Source organism: Caloenas nicobarica, chromosome 1 (assembly GCF_036013445.1).
Source record: "Caloenas nicobarica isolate bCalNic1 chromosome 1, bCalNic1.hap1, whole genome shotgun sequence".
Lineage (NCBI taxonomy): Eukaryota > Metazoa > Chordata > Aves > Columbiformes > Columbidae > Caloenas > Caloenas nicobarica.
In genome coordinates this window covers 92751595-92766966 of record NC_088245.1, presented here as the reverse complement: position 1 = coordinate 92766966, position 15372 = coordinate 92751595, and positions in this window count along the sequence as shown.

Here is a 15372-nt window from a genome sequence, read left to right as displayed (position 1 = left end):
TTAGCAACTAGTTAGGAAGGTTCTAGGATAGAAGAGAAGTCATTCAGGATGGTGATATTTCAAAGCCTGTCTTTTGTCCAAGTTTTGAAGATGTCTGGGAAATCAATAGTATTTGAAAATTGAAGGTATTGTGCATGCAAATGTTCAGTAAATGTGATAATGAATTTACTGTTAGCTTAAAGTCATCTTCCAACGTAGGTCATCTGCAAAGAACCTTCCTTGGAAGGCTGTTATTCCAAACAGGAACTTAATTACTTTTTTCTTTTTTTTTTTTCTTGTCAGAAATGTTTGTAACCACGGGGTAGGATAGATTAGGTAGAGAATGAATCTTTTTGCATTTGAATGTGGATTAAATCTCCTTAGGTCTTATTTCCCATTTCTCATCAACCAGATTGATTATCACTCAGCCATGCTCCTTTGGAGTACAGAGCTCATTCACTTTGACTTAGGGTCACCCAATGGGTCACAGCTACCGGCATGAGCTTCTTACCAGATCATGGAGACAGTCAGTGTCAGTGATTAAATGGCTTTTCCCCTTTCTACGCCCAGAGATACCAAGCTTCTAGATCAATGTCAGGTTTTATTCCGTTTTCCCAGTTACACAGAATTTACTGTGACAAGGCAGCTTTATTTATGTATCATTGAAAATGCTATTGAGCTGCCTTCTCTTTTGTGCTTCTCTTTAATGAGTTATTCTCCAAGGTTGGGGACTGATTAAACTGGTGTTACAGATAGCTTTGATTGGAGATACATCAGTACATATGTCAAGTGAGACACTGCAGATCTTTCTATACTTCAGTTAAGCTTAGCGTTTGTTAAATACACAAAGGCACCTGGTAGCTGAGATGCTTTGCAATTCTGAAAGAAATCATATACCTTTTCTACACATAAAGTTACAGTAGCTGAAGGCTGCAGTATGCTTTTGGTAAATATATGCAAATCTGTATCTATTTGTATGCTGCCAAAAATGATTAAGGAACAGAGATGCCTAAATACCTTCAGGGAAAAAATTCGGCTCTAAGACCCAGCTGCTGCAAGTACTTAAGCAAGGGCTTAATTCTGTATGTGTGATCCACATTACTGCAAGTTTAATAGATGTGTTAGCATCCACAGAAGTGAAAGAATTAGTAAATCTTGCTGAGAGGTTTATGCGTGAACCTCAATGTAAATCAGGTAAACCTGGTAATATACAAAAGAATGTGACCCTCAATTGTTGCATGGAGTTTGTTTTAGATTGTTTTTTCCTTTCGAGTGAAATCTGGAATCAGTCTTTGAATAGGAGAAACTGGGAGAGGGGAGAATGAGGTTGCAAAAGCAGTCTAAAGATCAAAAGGTGCCAAAAATAAATCCAAAACTATCTTCATTGTGTTAATTTCTTATTTTACCTGTGGTGTTGCTTGATGAGTTATCATTGGATGAAGTGCTTGAAAGAATTGTTTGGGACTATAGCAGTCATTTATTTCCCCCCAAACCCCCTTCCTCCTTACCCTCCCTGTCCCCCCCACCAAATAAAAGGACTTTTTATAACTAGCAATTTCTTATGATCTTTGAGGAAAGGCAAGATCTGCAGATATTTGAATTAACGTGGTTATATTTGGATTCAGTGTGCAGACTATCTTTGTGATCTTTAAGAACAATTTGCCAAGGGTCAGATCCATCGTGTTAGACACCATGTGGTTACTGTGTAATGTCAATTCCTCATTATAAAACTATGAAATGCAACTTTCACCCTACTAAACTGACTGTCTCAATACAAATATCTATTTAAAGCTTATCTTTAGGAAGCAAACTAACAAAAGCATAGAAGAAATTAATGAGAGGAATTAATATTAAGTGTAAATTACCAAATATGCACAAAGGACAGACCTGGGTGAAAAAAATCAGCAGAAATTGATGCTATGACAACTCCTCTTTTAGTCTGAAAAAACAGCCCACAGGAATGATTAATTACATTGTTAAGCAGTGCAGCTTCTAGTAGCTAAAAAACCCAGAGGGCTCAATTCATCTTTGTATTTTGTCTTTAGAAGTGAGTGTCAAATAATGATGCAAGATACGAAACACCGATGGATGGGATTGAGTCCTATGTCTGAATTATTGTAATGCTGTAAATCTGTTCTGTTCTGCTGACCTTGGTGTAACATCAGTTTATGGCAGCTGAGAATTTGAACCCTTGTTGAAGTTATATAATCTTTCTCAAGAGAAAAACCAACATTACTCTGTGTATGAGACAGAAGAAAAACCCAAAATCTAGACAGCAAGGTGGACTAAATCCCTTGTGTATAAAACATAAAGGTAAGCTAATCATGATGGGAAGGAACATGTGCTGCTTCTTGTACAAAAGAAGAGTCACATTACCACTGTTTATTTTACACATGACAGAATACATACTTAACAAATATTTTGACTAAGGCTAATAGCAGAATTTACCTCAGTGGTTAAAATTTGTTACTGGAATGCACATAACTCCAGGTCAAATACCACTTGAGTCAGGAGAACCGTAAGTGGTGGTGATGGACACTGTCTAGCTTAATTGCTGAATGGGGCTGAGGCCTTTGACTTCAGAAAGAGGAACTTTGTGAACATATAAAATTTGTGCAGCCTCAGACATGTTATGGAGCCTGATTAGTTATAGTCATCCCTACTACAATTAAAGACTGTGTACAACAACAAGAAATAATTTTCAATAGGATCATAAATGCTAATTTTTTTCTTTTTTCCTGAAGAACAAAAGACCTTATTTTTTGGACTCCTGATGTCTGAAGACATAAAGAGAGTAAACTGTAGCATTAAGAACTTGTGCAGTACAGTAAGAGAGAACTCTTTTCTTAATATGGTTGCTTTAGATTGTAGTTTATGGCACCTGCTTCCTCCTATGTGTTTCATAGGAGCTTGAAAGTTGGATACCAACTTCTTTTACCAGTAATTATCTGAAGTCAGTGGAAATTAGCTTCCTTAGATTGAATCCAGGCCTTGAACAGAAGTCTTGTTCTTTGGATGTAGCCTCAAAATGAACAAGGGTCATGTGATGAGTACCACTCTTGCTTTGGTGTCATCTCTGGGGCTTGTGTACCTCTGTCCTCAGAACAACCCACCACACTGCAGCAAAAAAGTGTCATGAACTATAGCACTGTCTTCTGTCCATAGGAAAGACGAAGCATTTGCCCCAGGTGTATCACTGTGATCAAGGAGCAGGAAAGAACGGGAGGTAAAGATATTGAAGCCCTCTGTTCTCCTTACCCTTCTGTACAAGATACCACAGAGGACAGAAGGAACAGCATTTTGCTGTAGTGATTTAGTCTTTCATACAATGGTTATTAAGTCTATCCAGGCAATCAGACCAGGAGTGTAGACTCTGCCTGCCTTTCTGCATTTGCCAGCCAGAGCAGTCCCATTTGGGCAGGATGCATAGGAAGGCTCCAAGAGGAGTCACAATGGTGAAGAATGTCTGAAGCAGAACTAGACGTCTGTTTGGGAGAGGATTTCTTTCATATTCTTACATAAAATGTTAACTTAAATAACATTTCTTAATATTATAGGGAGTTCAACTAGCTATTCCCCATGAGCAAAGACAAGTCTCTTTGCACAATCCCATGAGAATATAACTTGTTCTTGCTGTCTAACAAGAGAAGGATGAAAAGACAGTAACATCAAAATATCTCAATCCCTGATGAATCTCTGCCATTCTGGATATACTAGACAGATGCTGACTTTTTTATTTAACAATCATAGTAAAATACGCTGGGATTGCAGAAGGCTTACAGCTGCTGCTGTCTCATGAACAACTTTGTTGAGTGTTTGTTTAAAGCAGTTCATCACAACACCAGAGGAGGTTCCTCCTCCCCTGTGATGCTGCATTGCTGTCACAATGTTCTACAAAGACTGTTTCTCTCCCCTTCTTCTGAACTGCATAAGGACATTAGCATGAAAACGAGGACTTTGTTTCTTAAGTGTTCATCCATTCCTCTAGTTTATACTCCCACCTGAAGTCCTCATCTGTGGCATCAATGGGTTGCAGTGGAAATTGGTTTGATGAGGCTCTTTAAGTGCAATCCACTTACATATTATATGCAATAATCTCTCTATAATTATAGACCTCACATTATTATTATAACATCTTTTAACACTTTTGAAGTTCCCTCTGTCTCATAATTCAGCTTCATTGACCAGAAGACAAAGAAATCCACCAGCTGCAGAGTTAAAATCATGATGCTGTTGGCTTTAATCTCTCTTTAATCATTAAAATATAAATTAGCTCTTGTACTCATTACTTCCCAAACAGCTTTCTCTTCTGGGTTGCTCTCATCCTCTGCTCACAACTGCCACCTGCTTCTTCTGGTGGCCTGCCTTGCGCCAGGGAGGAGATTCCTTCCTGATGTTTGTCAAGAACAAGGGTATGTGGCCTTAATGGAAAGGAACCATAATAGAGAAGAGAAGTGGGTGTGAGCAAGTACAAATGAGTAGGAAAAAGAGTGAGGACATCTCTGTCCAAGGACACTTTTTTTGCACATCAGTTTTTAGCAGGGGTGTCTCTATAGGTAAGAAGTAAAGAAAGCCTCTTCAGAGCACTGCTAAAGTTTCTAGCCAAAATTGGATGCATGGCATGCACCACCCAAGCTCTTCCTTGCAGGAAGAACAGCAATATGCCTCTGACAGTCCATGAAAAGAATTTGGCCTTTGAATAGAAATCTCTTGTACATTACTGCAGCTATTTTTTTTTATCTTGTGTTAGTGGCTTAGATATGCATATATGTCCAGACTGATAGACAAATATTTCTTTAAGAATTATTTTTTATATCTGTTACTTCTGAGTGAAAATTAGGTCTATTTCTGACACACTAAAATGCATAAATACACATTGTTTGGCCACAGTTAGTTGTTGCCTGAGATCCTACATCAGGAACAGATTCTCTGTTTCCAGCTGCATCTCCAACCTAGCAAAGAAAAATTTTGGAGGAAAGTATACATATCTTTTAACAGGATGGAATATTTCAAACATCAGGATTTGGTACATGGCTCTGAAGGCTCACAGCTCTATAAACTAGAGCCTACTGAAGTTCATGGGACTAATGCCGTTTATTACCTGAGCACCTCTGACTGCATAGGTACACCAGATAGGATATCCCAAGCAAAAAGGCCTCTGGTCATATAAAGCTGCAACTGGTACATAAGTATGTGACTATTCCCATGGATTCACTGTGACTTCTCGAGTACTTAAAATTAAGCATTTTCTTATGTACACCTGCTTGTTCAGGGTTTAAAACCTTGCTCCTGACAGTTTTGGCAACGGGAGAAAATAAATGTGTTCATAGTTCAGCTACGTGAACCAGAGAGGAAAAGTCGGGGGCTGAGGGTGGTTGACACTTCTAGAAATAAAGAACAATGTGTGGAAGAACTTTAGTGCTACATATACAGGTCTAGCTAAAAAGAAGGCTTTACTGAGCCATGAAAAACGCTGAACTCATGGGAAAAATCATGCAGCATATTCAACTTAATTGCATCCCTTATGAAGTCCCTAAATGATGTGCAAAGGAACGATCCTAACTAAGAAAGGCTCAAACTGTTGGCTTAGAAAATTGCTGTTCATTCTTATGCTTATTATCTAAGCTCCTTTCCACATTTCCTAAATGTACAAAACAAAGTTTACAGCTTAAATCAATGAAAGATACTGTGTGTCTGGATTGTCCATATTCATGATATTTTCCACAAACTTTGATACAGGTCTTAAAACAAAGCTTTTTTTTATTATTATCATTATTAAAAAAAAAAAAAAAAAGCCACAAAGGGTAAAAAATGTCTGTCTTCCATGATATTGCTCAGGCTACATGAATTAGACATCTGAAGCTGTGGCTCCATTGAAAACAGATTTTTGCTCAAATAAATGCTGAGGAAGAAATTTTGCACTCTCCCAGAATGAGTTATAAATAACATCTCTAAAAATATTTTTCCTAATTTTGGCAATTTTAATACAATCTTGGTTTGTTTTACCATGAGGAAAAACTGGCTGTGTGTAACTTGTGTTGTCTTAAAAGGATATCCAGAACTCTATTTATCTTTTATTTCAATAAGTACAGAATTGGAAAGGAACAACAGAAAGAAGCAAACAAATATGTGCTTGGGTATTTGAGCATAACCCCAGTAAGAAGAATCACTGTGGTTTACTTGACTTTGAGTACTGTAAAGCCAAGTGCATATGACTTCAAATGGAACTCAGTGTCACCTGTGCTACAACGGGAAGGTCATGTAAACTGGAATAGCCGTGTGTGTCTGGCAGCAAAATAATTAAACATTTTGCCAAACGCGAGAGAAAAATTCAAGGAGTGGGTGGAGGCAGAACACCCACAGGCGAAGATGTGGTATGGTTGCAGCATTGCAGTTTATTTCAGAGCTGGGTCCTGACTCCCCAGTCTGTTGCCCTGGCTCTGCCTACTGCACTGAGCAGGCAATGCCTGGACACTCTTGTCGGTCCAGCATTGCCACTATCAGCTGGTTGCTGGCGTTCAGCAGCAGCGCTTTGCTGCAAAGACATATCCTATCTTGCCAAAGTCACCCGTGCAAGAGGCACCTTTTACTCATTAAGAGGTTCAGCTCAGTTCTTACTGAATGGGAAGCCTTTGTTTATGATGCTTCTGTAAATCAAGTTTTGAGACCCTGTAAGATATTTTTGAAAAGGGAGGGTGTCATACCGACAGGGGAGGAGGATTCACAAGAAATTCTAGGAAAACTCGGCCTAGCCTTTGCATCCCCTTGACCAGAAGTTCTCTCTTTGCAGAAGCCACATAAAGATTTTTCAGGGCCACCAGAGAATGTGGTATGGCATAGTGGGCTATGCTCAATAAGTGTCTACCAGTGCAAGGTCTCTTTCCGTTCTTGCATAATGATGAGCTGCCTCAAACCAAAGGATATTTTGTTATCAGTGCATCAGTTCTATTATGGACCCTTTTCTCCTTCACTGAGTGTTGGAACATGAGGCCAGGCTGCCAGGAAGTGCCTTTTGTGTAGGTGGGAAGTTCAGCAACCAGTGATAATGGTCCTTTCAGGAGAAGGTTTTCTAAGGAGACCAGATGTGAAAGAGGAAGCCAGAGGTCTGGGACAGCCACAGAGGGAGCGTGTGTTTGGGAAGGTGGGCAGACCACTATGAAAAAAGCAGAAACCTAACCTAGAAATCTCAGGGCTACTGAGCTGTGTTAAGGTATAATTTGTATTCATATTCTGCCTTGGAGAAATAGTACGAGGTAAGAGCTGCAAGTGCCTTTGTGGTTATTAAGCTTTACTTCAGAATTCCTTGTCTGACCCTAAGTTTTTACAGGATGTATTTTAAGATTAAATAGAAAAAACCTGTCAGCTTTGTAGCTACAAGGGTTTTTTTATATTGATAACTTTGCTTTTCTCCTGCTTCTGTTTGTCAGCTAAAATGCAGCTTGCACAGAGTTTCAGTAAGAGTAAGCAGGATTGTCGTTCCTAATGAAGAAATCTGACAAGCCCTAGCTTGGCATGGATGTGCTTGGAGTGGGCAGAACTGCACAATTCAATGTGTTTGCTTCCATAATAGAAGCAATGGTTTTTGAAAGCTAATAAAATTTCAGTTTTAAAATTGTTTAGATTGTCAAAAAACCTTTTCCCTGCTTTTTATGTGGTTCGCTCTTTTACCTTTTTTTTTTTCCTCTCCAGGTAATCTTTACTTCCCACCCCCCGCTCCTTCTTTTTTAATGCAAGACTAGGGATAAAAATTGGCAGGGAGAGAGGATAAGGAAAAGGAGAAAGTTTAGAGGAAGAAGAAAAGAAAAAGCATGGAGATATGCAAAGCCAGTACTTTTCAAAACATACGTGAAATCATTTATGGAAGTACTGTTCTGCATTTTTCAGTAAGGTTGTATTTGTTTGGTGTTTTTTTATTTTTCACTGGACTATGTAAGAAGTCAGGACATCTAACTTGGTTTTGTCATTAATGTACAGTGGCATCTGACACAGTTTTAAATAGATGGGATAACTGCAATACAGTGGAACTGATTTAAAAAGAGAGCAAAGCCTTCTGCAGCAGAAGCCAGTGTGAAAGAGTTGTCCTATTGAAGCAGGTCAAAAAATACATACCTGTAAGGATTGTGCCCTCATTTCTACCTATTAAAAAAGGTTATTTTGAGATTTTTAGACAGTTTTTCTACAACAGTCACTCCTTTGCACATTTTCTCTTTTTGCTAGGTTTTCTTACCACTTCATGGTATTACTTACAATAAGAGGAAGCTTCTCAGCTTTATTCTCCCATGTATGCCTCTTAAGTACTGGGATGACATAAGTATACCTCCACAAATGGATGTTTGTTAGGGTTGCTTTCAAACGCAGCACCCAGAAAAGATGCCAACTTGGTTGATTCAGTGCATGAAGCTGTTGTTTATGTGGAACAAGTACAGCAGGATTAGTAATGAGAGAAAAATTCAAATACCTTGGTGTTGGAGGGTAGTTCACAGAATTGCAAAATTATGGAGGCAAGAAAGGACCTCTAGAGGTGCCCAAGCTCAACACTCAAAACGGCATCAGCCGGAGCATGTTGCTCAGGTTTTTCTTGTATTTAAATGATTTCTTTTGTTTCAACTTGTGTCCATTGCCCCTTGTATTGTCACTGGGCACAACTGAAAAGGGCCTGCCTCCATTTTATTTGACTCTCCCATCAGACATTTATATATAGTGATAAGATTCTGCTGAGTCTTTTCAGAGCTTAATGGTCCCAACTGTCTCAGCCTCTCCTTGTATGTCAGATGCTCCAGACCCTTAATTATCTTCACAGCTCTTTGCTGGACTCACTCCAGTAAATCCATTTAATTTCCACTTTCTGCCATGCTTAGTGATCCTGCCTTGCAGCTGAAATTTTGGGTCAGAAACTGGAAGTAATGCTGCCATTATCAGCCCTGGTGTTGTTCCTATTAAGCATCACCCCATCCCCCCAGGGGAGTTAGGACTGACCAAGATCTTGGCGTTATGACAAATATTCTTCTGCAAGTGCCACACACCTGCTCAGCCCTACTTGGAGGATGGTTTTCCTCTCTTTCTTTAGGCATTGCAGGTATTGTTTCACGCAGTAGAAAGTTGGAATACTTCCCAGTAACATATAAAAATATTGAATAGCAAAGACTGTAGTTGTACCTTTGTTAGAAACAAGTGGAAATGGATTTGGCTGTTGCCAAGGATTTAATTGGCATTTGATCAGGTGTTAAGTGGTTGTAGAGTTCTATGATCCAGGCAACTTTTGTGGTGATGTTTCAAATAAGTACTCTTCAACAACAACAAAAGTTGAAGAGGAAATGCAGTGAACTTGCTCATATTTTAGTTAAAATTATTTTCACTTCACAGTGTCTATTCTTTTGTTTTAAATGTTACTTTTTCTTTGTCCTTTAAATAGTTTACTTGTCTGGATATGTCAAATAAGAGGGATGGTTGATGCCGCCAGGTGGGATAGTTTGACAGCTGCTTGAGTCAAATATAGTATTCTTACACTGCATGTATTGAGAATAAATTAGGTGTCACTGAGTTTTATGTTCTTCATGTTTAACAAGACCTACATAATGCAAATGGTGAAGTCTTCATAAAATGGTAAATAAAGAGGGTATTATTATTTGAAAATACCAGAGTATGTTTTACTTTTGAAGCTTAACTTTAATAATTTTTAATATGATATTAAATAGCTGGTTACATGGGATATTTAATAAATTCACAAATAGTGAGCTTAATTCAATGAATAGTGAGCAACTGGTGAATAACTTCTGCATTCAGTCAGTTCTCCATATAAAAATGAAAGCATCGACTCCAGGTGGGTGGATATACCTTTCTGAATATGACATTGACTCCAATGTGTAAAGGCGGATTCCTACCTTACTCAAAGTGTTAAAATGCTCCCACTTGGTTCTAATAGGTTTTGACAAGTGTTTGTGAACCTGTCCTCCTACTTCCACAGAAGTACAGATGGGGGAATTTTAAAGAACAGCTAATTTTTTGAGTTATGAAAGAAAGTATCAGGTGGGTGTGTTTGTGTGTGAATGTGTGACTTATACCTGAAATATGAACCCACACATGTAGGAATTGGTAAGATGGAAGGAATTTCTGGAGCTTGTGGGTTTTTTCTGGCTGGTGTTTTTTGTTGTTGTTGTGGTGGTGGTGGTTTGTTTTTTTTTTTTTTGCAAGATGTTCGTTTACCACTCTGTACTTCTCCCAGCTGTCTGATTTATGATTTATGAGAAAGGATCGTAGGAGTTTGATTTAGAGTGAAGCTAGGCTCTGAAGTACATTCACTTTATGACAGATATTTCCTGTTATCTTTGTGAAGCCCCTCACAATAACAGGTTTCCATACCCTCCTAGATCTGTTAGAGCCTATTTAACAACTCTTGAGCAAGTCCCAGGCTCTGATTCCCTTTTGTGTTCTGCCTTCTGGGCCATGTAGGAGGGAAAATTAGGTACAAGAGGGAGCAGGTGGTGCAGGACTCAGCAGCAAATGAGCTATAAACTTGGGGAAAACAATGTAGGTAGAAGCAATTAATTTTATATTGAAATACACTATTCCTTTCACTAATCACAGCTGCTCAGGTCTCATAGTGAAGAAGAAAGGAAGGATGATAGGCAGATAGTTGTAATGGAATGAAAAAGAATCCACCTAGTCTACAATTTAAAAGATTCTGCCTTAAAAAGCTAAAGCCACTTAAATTCCAGGTTTAGGGGAACATTAACTTTTCTTCCTTAGAAATTGTATGTTTAAAGAGGACTTGGGGACTGGCTCTGGATGTGGGTGTCAGCCTAATGCTACGTCAAACCCATGACCTTTTTATTCCTTTTTCCACTCTCTGAGCTTTATGACTAAATTATGATAAAATACGAATTCCCACTATTTATTTCACTAAGTTTTATGTATGTTATACCTATATGGTTATAATAGTCTTTAAATCAAAGATGGAAAAATGTAGGTTATAGATAATAATTTTCTCCCAGTTACTTCAATTAAAAAAGGACAAGTTCTGCTATACTTGCTTCATTACGGTAGCAGAGAGCTGAAGTTTTTCTTCACATACAAGACTGGTAGAATCCCTATCTGCTTATATGACTGTAACACCTAGAAAGCAGCTTCTGGATTACAGTCATATGGTGAATGCTGCGTCCTCAGCAGTGCTTACCTCAGCTGTCTGAAACAGGGCTGGAAACAAAGGGCACATGTTTAAAGGGGTCCCCTTACAACACTAAAAAATCGCCCTTGCGATGAACAAGCAGTGGTGAAATGTATACTGTTTGTAGTATCTAGACCAAGTCTGGGTGTCCTGTGGGGGAGCAGGGGAAGGAGAACAGCTTCTAATTCAATCATAATTTTATGGACTGGGAGCAGAAACTGCTGCATGAAATTGTATGCCTTGTATTCAGAAGGGGTGGGATTACAGAGGGATCATTTTCAGTCCTTTAGGCTCTTAAAAATCAATGAAAGTTGGACACCCTCTGTGATGAGGGAGAATTTCACCCAAGAGCTTGTGAGAGAACGATGAGGTCATTCAGAGTCATGGGGCTTACAAATAGGCCATGAGATGAAATTCCAAGTTGTTATGGAAAATAAGTGCATGTTTACAATGACTATGTTTATGTGGAAATCTTTTGCCTTAGCTTAAATGTTTCTCTTGGAACCACTTGACCCCCAGAGGCAGTCTTCAAGAAATAAGTTTGGAAGAAATATACACGTTTGGCCCACTAAAGCTAGTTGAGTCAGATGCTTGGATTTGTCACTCCCCTCTCTTATATAAAGTCTGGGCTCAGCTGCTCAGGAGGGTTTGCTAGCCAGACTAAGGAGACTGGTTATTCTGAGCTATGTTTCCTGCCTTGTCTGTTCTGTGGGAGATCTGATGCTTTGGCCTGTGTTGTAGCTGTTGTGTTCAGTGTTGTAAACTGCTTGGGGTAAGTACAGGAGGCTTGACCTGTCTAGTGGCTGTGCAGTGGAGGAGTTTGAACCCAAGTGGCAGCTGAAAGACAAATGGATAAATCTCTCTGGATGCCCACAAGGGAGAAGATACTGAAGTTTTCTGACTAAATACTGAATAATGGGCACAGGCTGAAGCATAGAAGGTTCCATCTGAATATGAGGAGAAACTTTACTTTGAGGGTGCCAGAGCACTGGAACAGGCTGCCCAGAGAGGTTGTGGAGTCGTTTTCTCTGGAGACATTCAAGACCTACCTGGACACATTCCTGTAGTATCTACTCTAGGTGAACCCGCTTTAGCAGGTAGATTGGACTAGATGATCTCCAGAGGTCCTTTCCAACCCCAACCATTCTGTGATTCTGTGAATAACTTTGTGGACCAAGCCCAATAAGGAAAAAAATGAAAATTAGTGATTTTAAACCTTGGTGGGAAGTAGAGTGTCCCAACAAAGTTTGGTGTGGGGTACTAGTTTTAGCCTAACAATTACCCAGTTGTTACCAAACAAGAAATAACAATTTGATAGTCTGGGAAAACTTGACATTATTACATATGAATCAAAAGGAAGTCTTTATCTGTTTTGTATACTGTAGAGTATTTTCTTTTTTCCTCTCGCATCTGATTTTCTCGTGTTCTTCTCCACTGTCTTCATGGATCTTGCTGTGCCTAACCTGCCTCAAAGAAGGTTAATTAAAAAGGCTTATGTGGAACATAGAATTCGGCTACAGATTTCAGGTTGTCTTGTAAGAGAATTATATTAATCTAGCCCAGAATAACTGGAAAATTACTGATGTAGTTTCCGTGAGTGATCCAAGTGACTCCAGCATTGTCCAGTGAAGTATTTCAAAAATATAAATGGGATTTAAACACTAGATTATTTGATGTTCTGGAAAACATTGGTACTTATTTTCTTGCCTTCTATTATCTGAGTCTTTTAGACTGCATTTGGACAATGTCCCTGCGCATGAAAGCTTTCAAATAACTGACACTGGACATAGCAGCACCGTTACTCAAGGTGATGGGTGACATAGAATTGTCTAATTGGCATGTATTTTACCTCACACTGTATTTTGTGTCCAGTCTGCCCTGCTTACATCTTCAGGATTTAGCATGACTGAATAGTCAGCTTTGAAAATCTGTCCCAACATGCATGCAAAATGGGGAGGTACACAGGACCTCCCAGAGCTGAACGCAGCAGAAGCTTACATGAGGAGTATGTCACAGTCAGCTAAATCCCTATTATTTATTTATCACCATTTAGTCTGAGCCGAAGTTTACGTGTGCAATGCAATTTACCTTGTTTCCTCTTCTGAGTATATACAGTTATGGGCATTTACATGCTCGTTTTTCAAGCTGCAGCATCTACGGGGGTGACTTCTAGCACTAGCTAAGGCAGCAGGCACTTACCCAAATGGCACTTTCTGTGGGGGTTCTGCCCCTTCTCCGCACAAGAGACAGGCACTCCAGGGGCTGTCACATGAGTGGTTACCCAGACAGTCGTGGCTGTGTGCACTCTCAGTCCCAGGATGACTTACTGAGGGGAGGGATGTGTCAGTAGCCAAGGCCATGGTAGTGCTTTGTATGGCCTGCCAAATCCTTCACCCTCCTTCCCTCTCTCATAGACAGTAATAACAGATTATTGCTACCTATGTTGGGCATTGGTTGGGCATTGCCTTTATTATCAAGTTAATGCAATTCAGCTAGAGATAGCTTGAAATCTTACAGCATTAGAATAGGAATGAAGACTAAGTCCCAATTCACAATCTAACTGCAAGCTGTCTGCCAAATTGGGCCCATAGATGTGTCTTTCTCTGATGCTTATTTTGCACATATGCCAGTGGGCGCTTCTGGAAGCCGTGCGCTCTGTGCAAGCTGCACAGCTTTCACGTACTCTGATGAGAACCACCCAGTTAGTCTGAGACAGCCGAGCCTCAGTGTTCTCATAGATCTGTGTGCTGTTAGACCTCATCACATTGTTATACTTGGGAGAAGGCAATTTTAATTTTCATATTGAATAGTAATGCTCTAAACTAAACATATTGCTTTGAATCAAAGCAGCCCAGACTTGAAAGTGTTCATAAAGTGGAAACAGGTGTAGTCAGCTGTTTACATACTTTGCAAGTTGTTTGACACTTTACCACAGTAGTTTGATTCACATTTGAAAGTCAGGCATTTGCATAAGTGGAGTGAGATCATAAATCATTTTGGACAGCGTATTATTATGGTGCTAGTTCCTGTGGATTGATGGAAACAAGTAGCTGCAACAAAGCAATGCAAGCCTGTTCTGAACATATATATATATGTATGTTTATGATCATTGAAGCAAAGACTGTAATAGAAAGTAATTTTTCATTAATAGCAATAATAAAAATCACATGAGGTTTTTCTCCAACTGCATTATTTTTGTGCTTCCCTTTGGTAAGCTTGGAGTGTCTGAATTGAAGTGGGTCAAATGTTTGTTTAAATAAAAAAGTCAATAGGCCACCTAAAATCCATGTAAAAGGGTGTTCAGGAATTATGTCTGCAGAAGTGAATTCCAGCTGTACAGAGCACTCTCAGTTGTGCACTATCTGGATTTTCTTGTTGTCTTTTGAACAATTGTTGCATGCTGTGACCCATGATCTTTGTTTCCCTAGAAATACACACTACTCTATATTTTATGACATGCTGCAAAATGGATGAAAATATTAATCTTTAAAAAAAAAGTTAACTTAATAGAGGAAGAAGGGAGAGAGCCAAGCATTGTTACAGGCTTTAGATGAATGTTCTATATTTCATCTTTATGCACTTGAGCCAAGAGAGTAACTTATCTCTTTGCATAAACATATGGTGGCTTTGTTTTTAGGCAGATTTGTGACAGTAGTGAGTGAGCGACTTTCCAGGCTCTCACAGTTGTCATATTCATAGGCAGCAGTACTGCCAAAGAGCATTGTTTTTTAACATGGTTATTCAAATTCCCTGTAACACCAGAGTATTGGATTCAGAAACTGCTTCTCCTAAAAAGTTGAATGTTACTAGATTTGTTTTCTTGGGGGTTGTCTCTTCATTTGTTTGGGGCTTTTTGCTTGTTATTTTTATTGGTTTTGAAAGTCTTTATCTTGGAGCCAATATATACAATAGAAACTGATTGCCTTTGATCTAAAGTAGTCAAAGATACTGCATTTCAGCAACTGCAGTCTTTTCCTGGGGAATAGATCTGTTTGTGCTGTTTAACAATGGGAGCTGACTAGTGTATTTTCTCAATAAACAATAAATATGAGAGACCGTGAAATGGAAAGCAAAAGGAATATAATTCCTGTCTTTTGCTAGACAAAGACCATCTGACAGATTCACTCTTGCCTCCTGATAGGTGAACTAGGCAAGAAAGGGAAAATAATGAAGAAAACAGTCTTGAATAACAAGTTGAAATGTGAAGGATTTTGTGAAGAAAGGAGAAC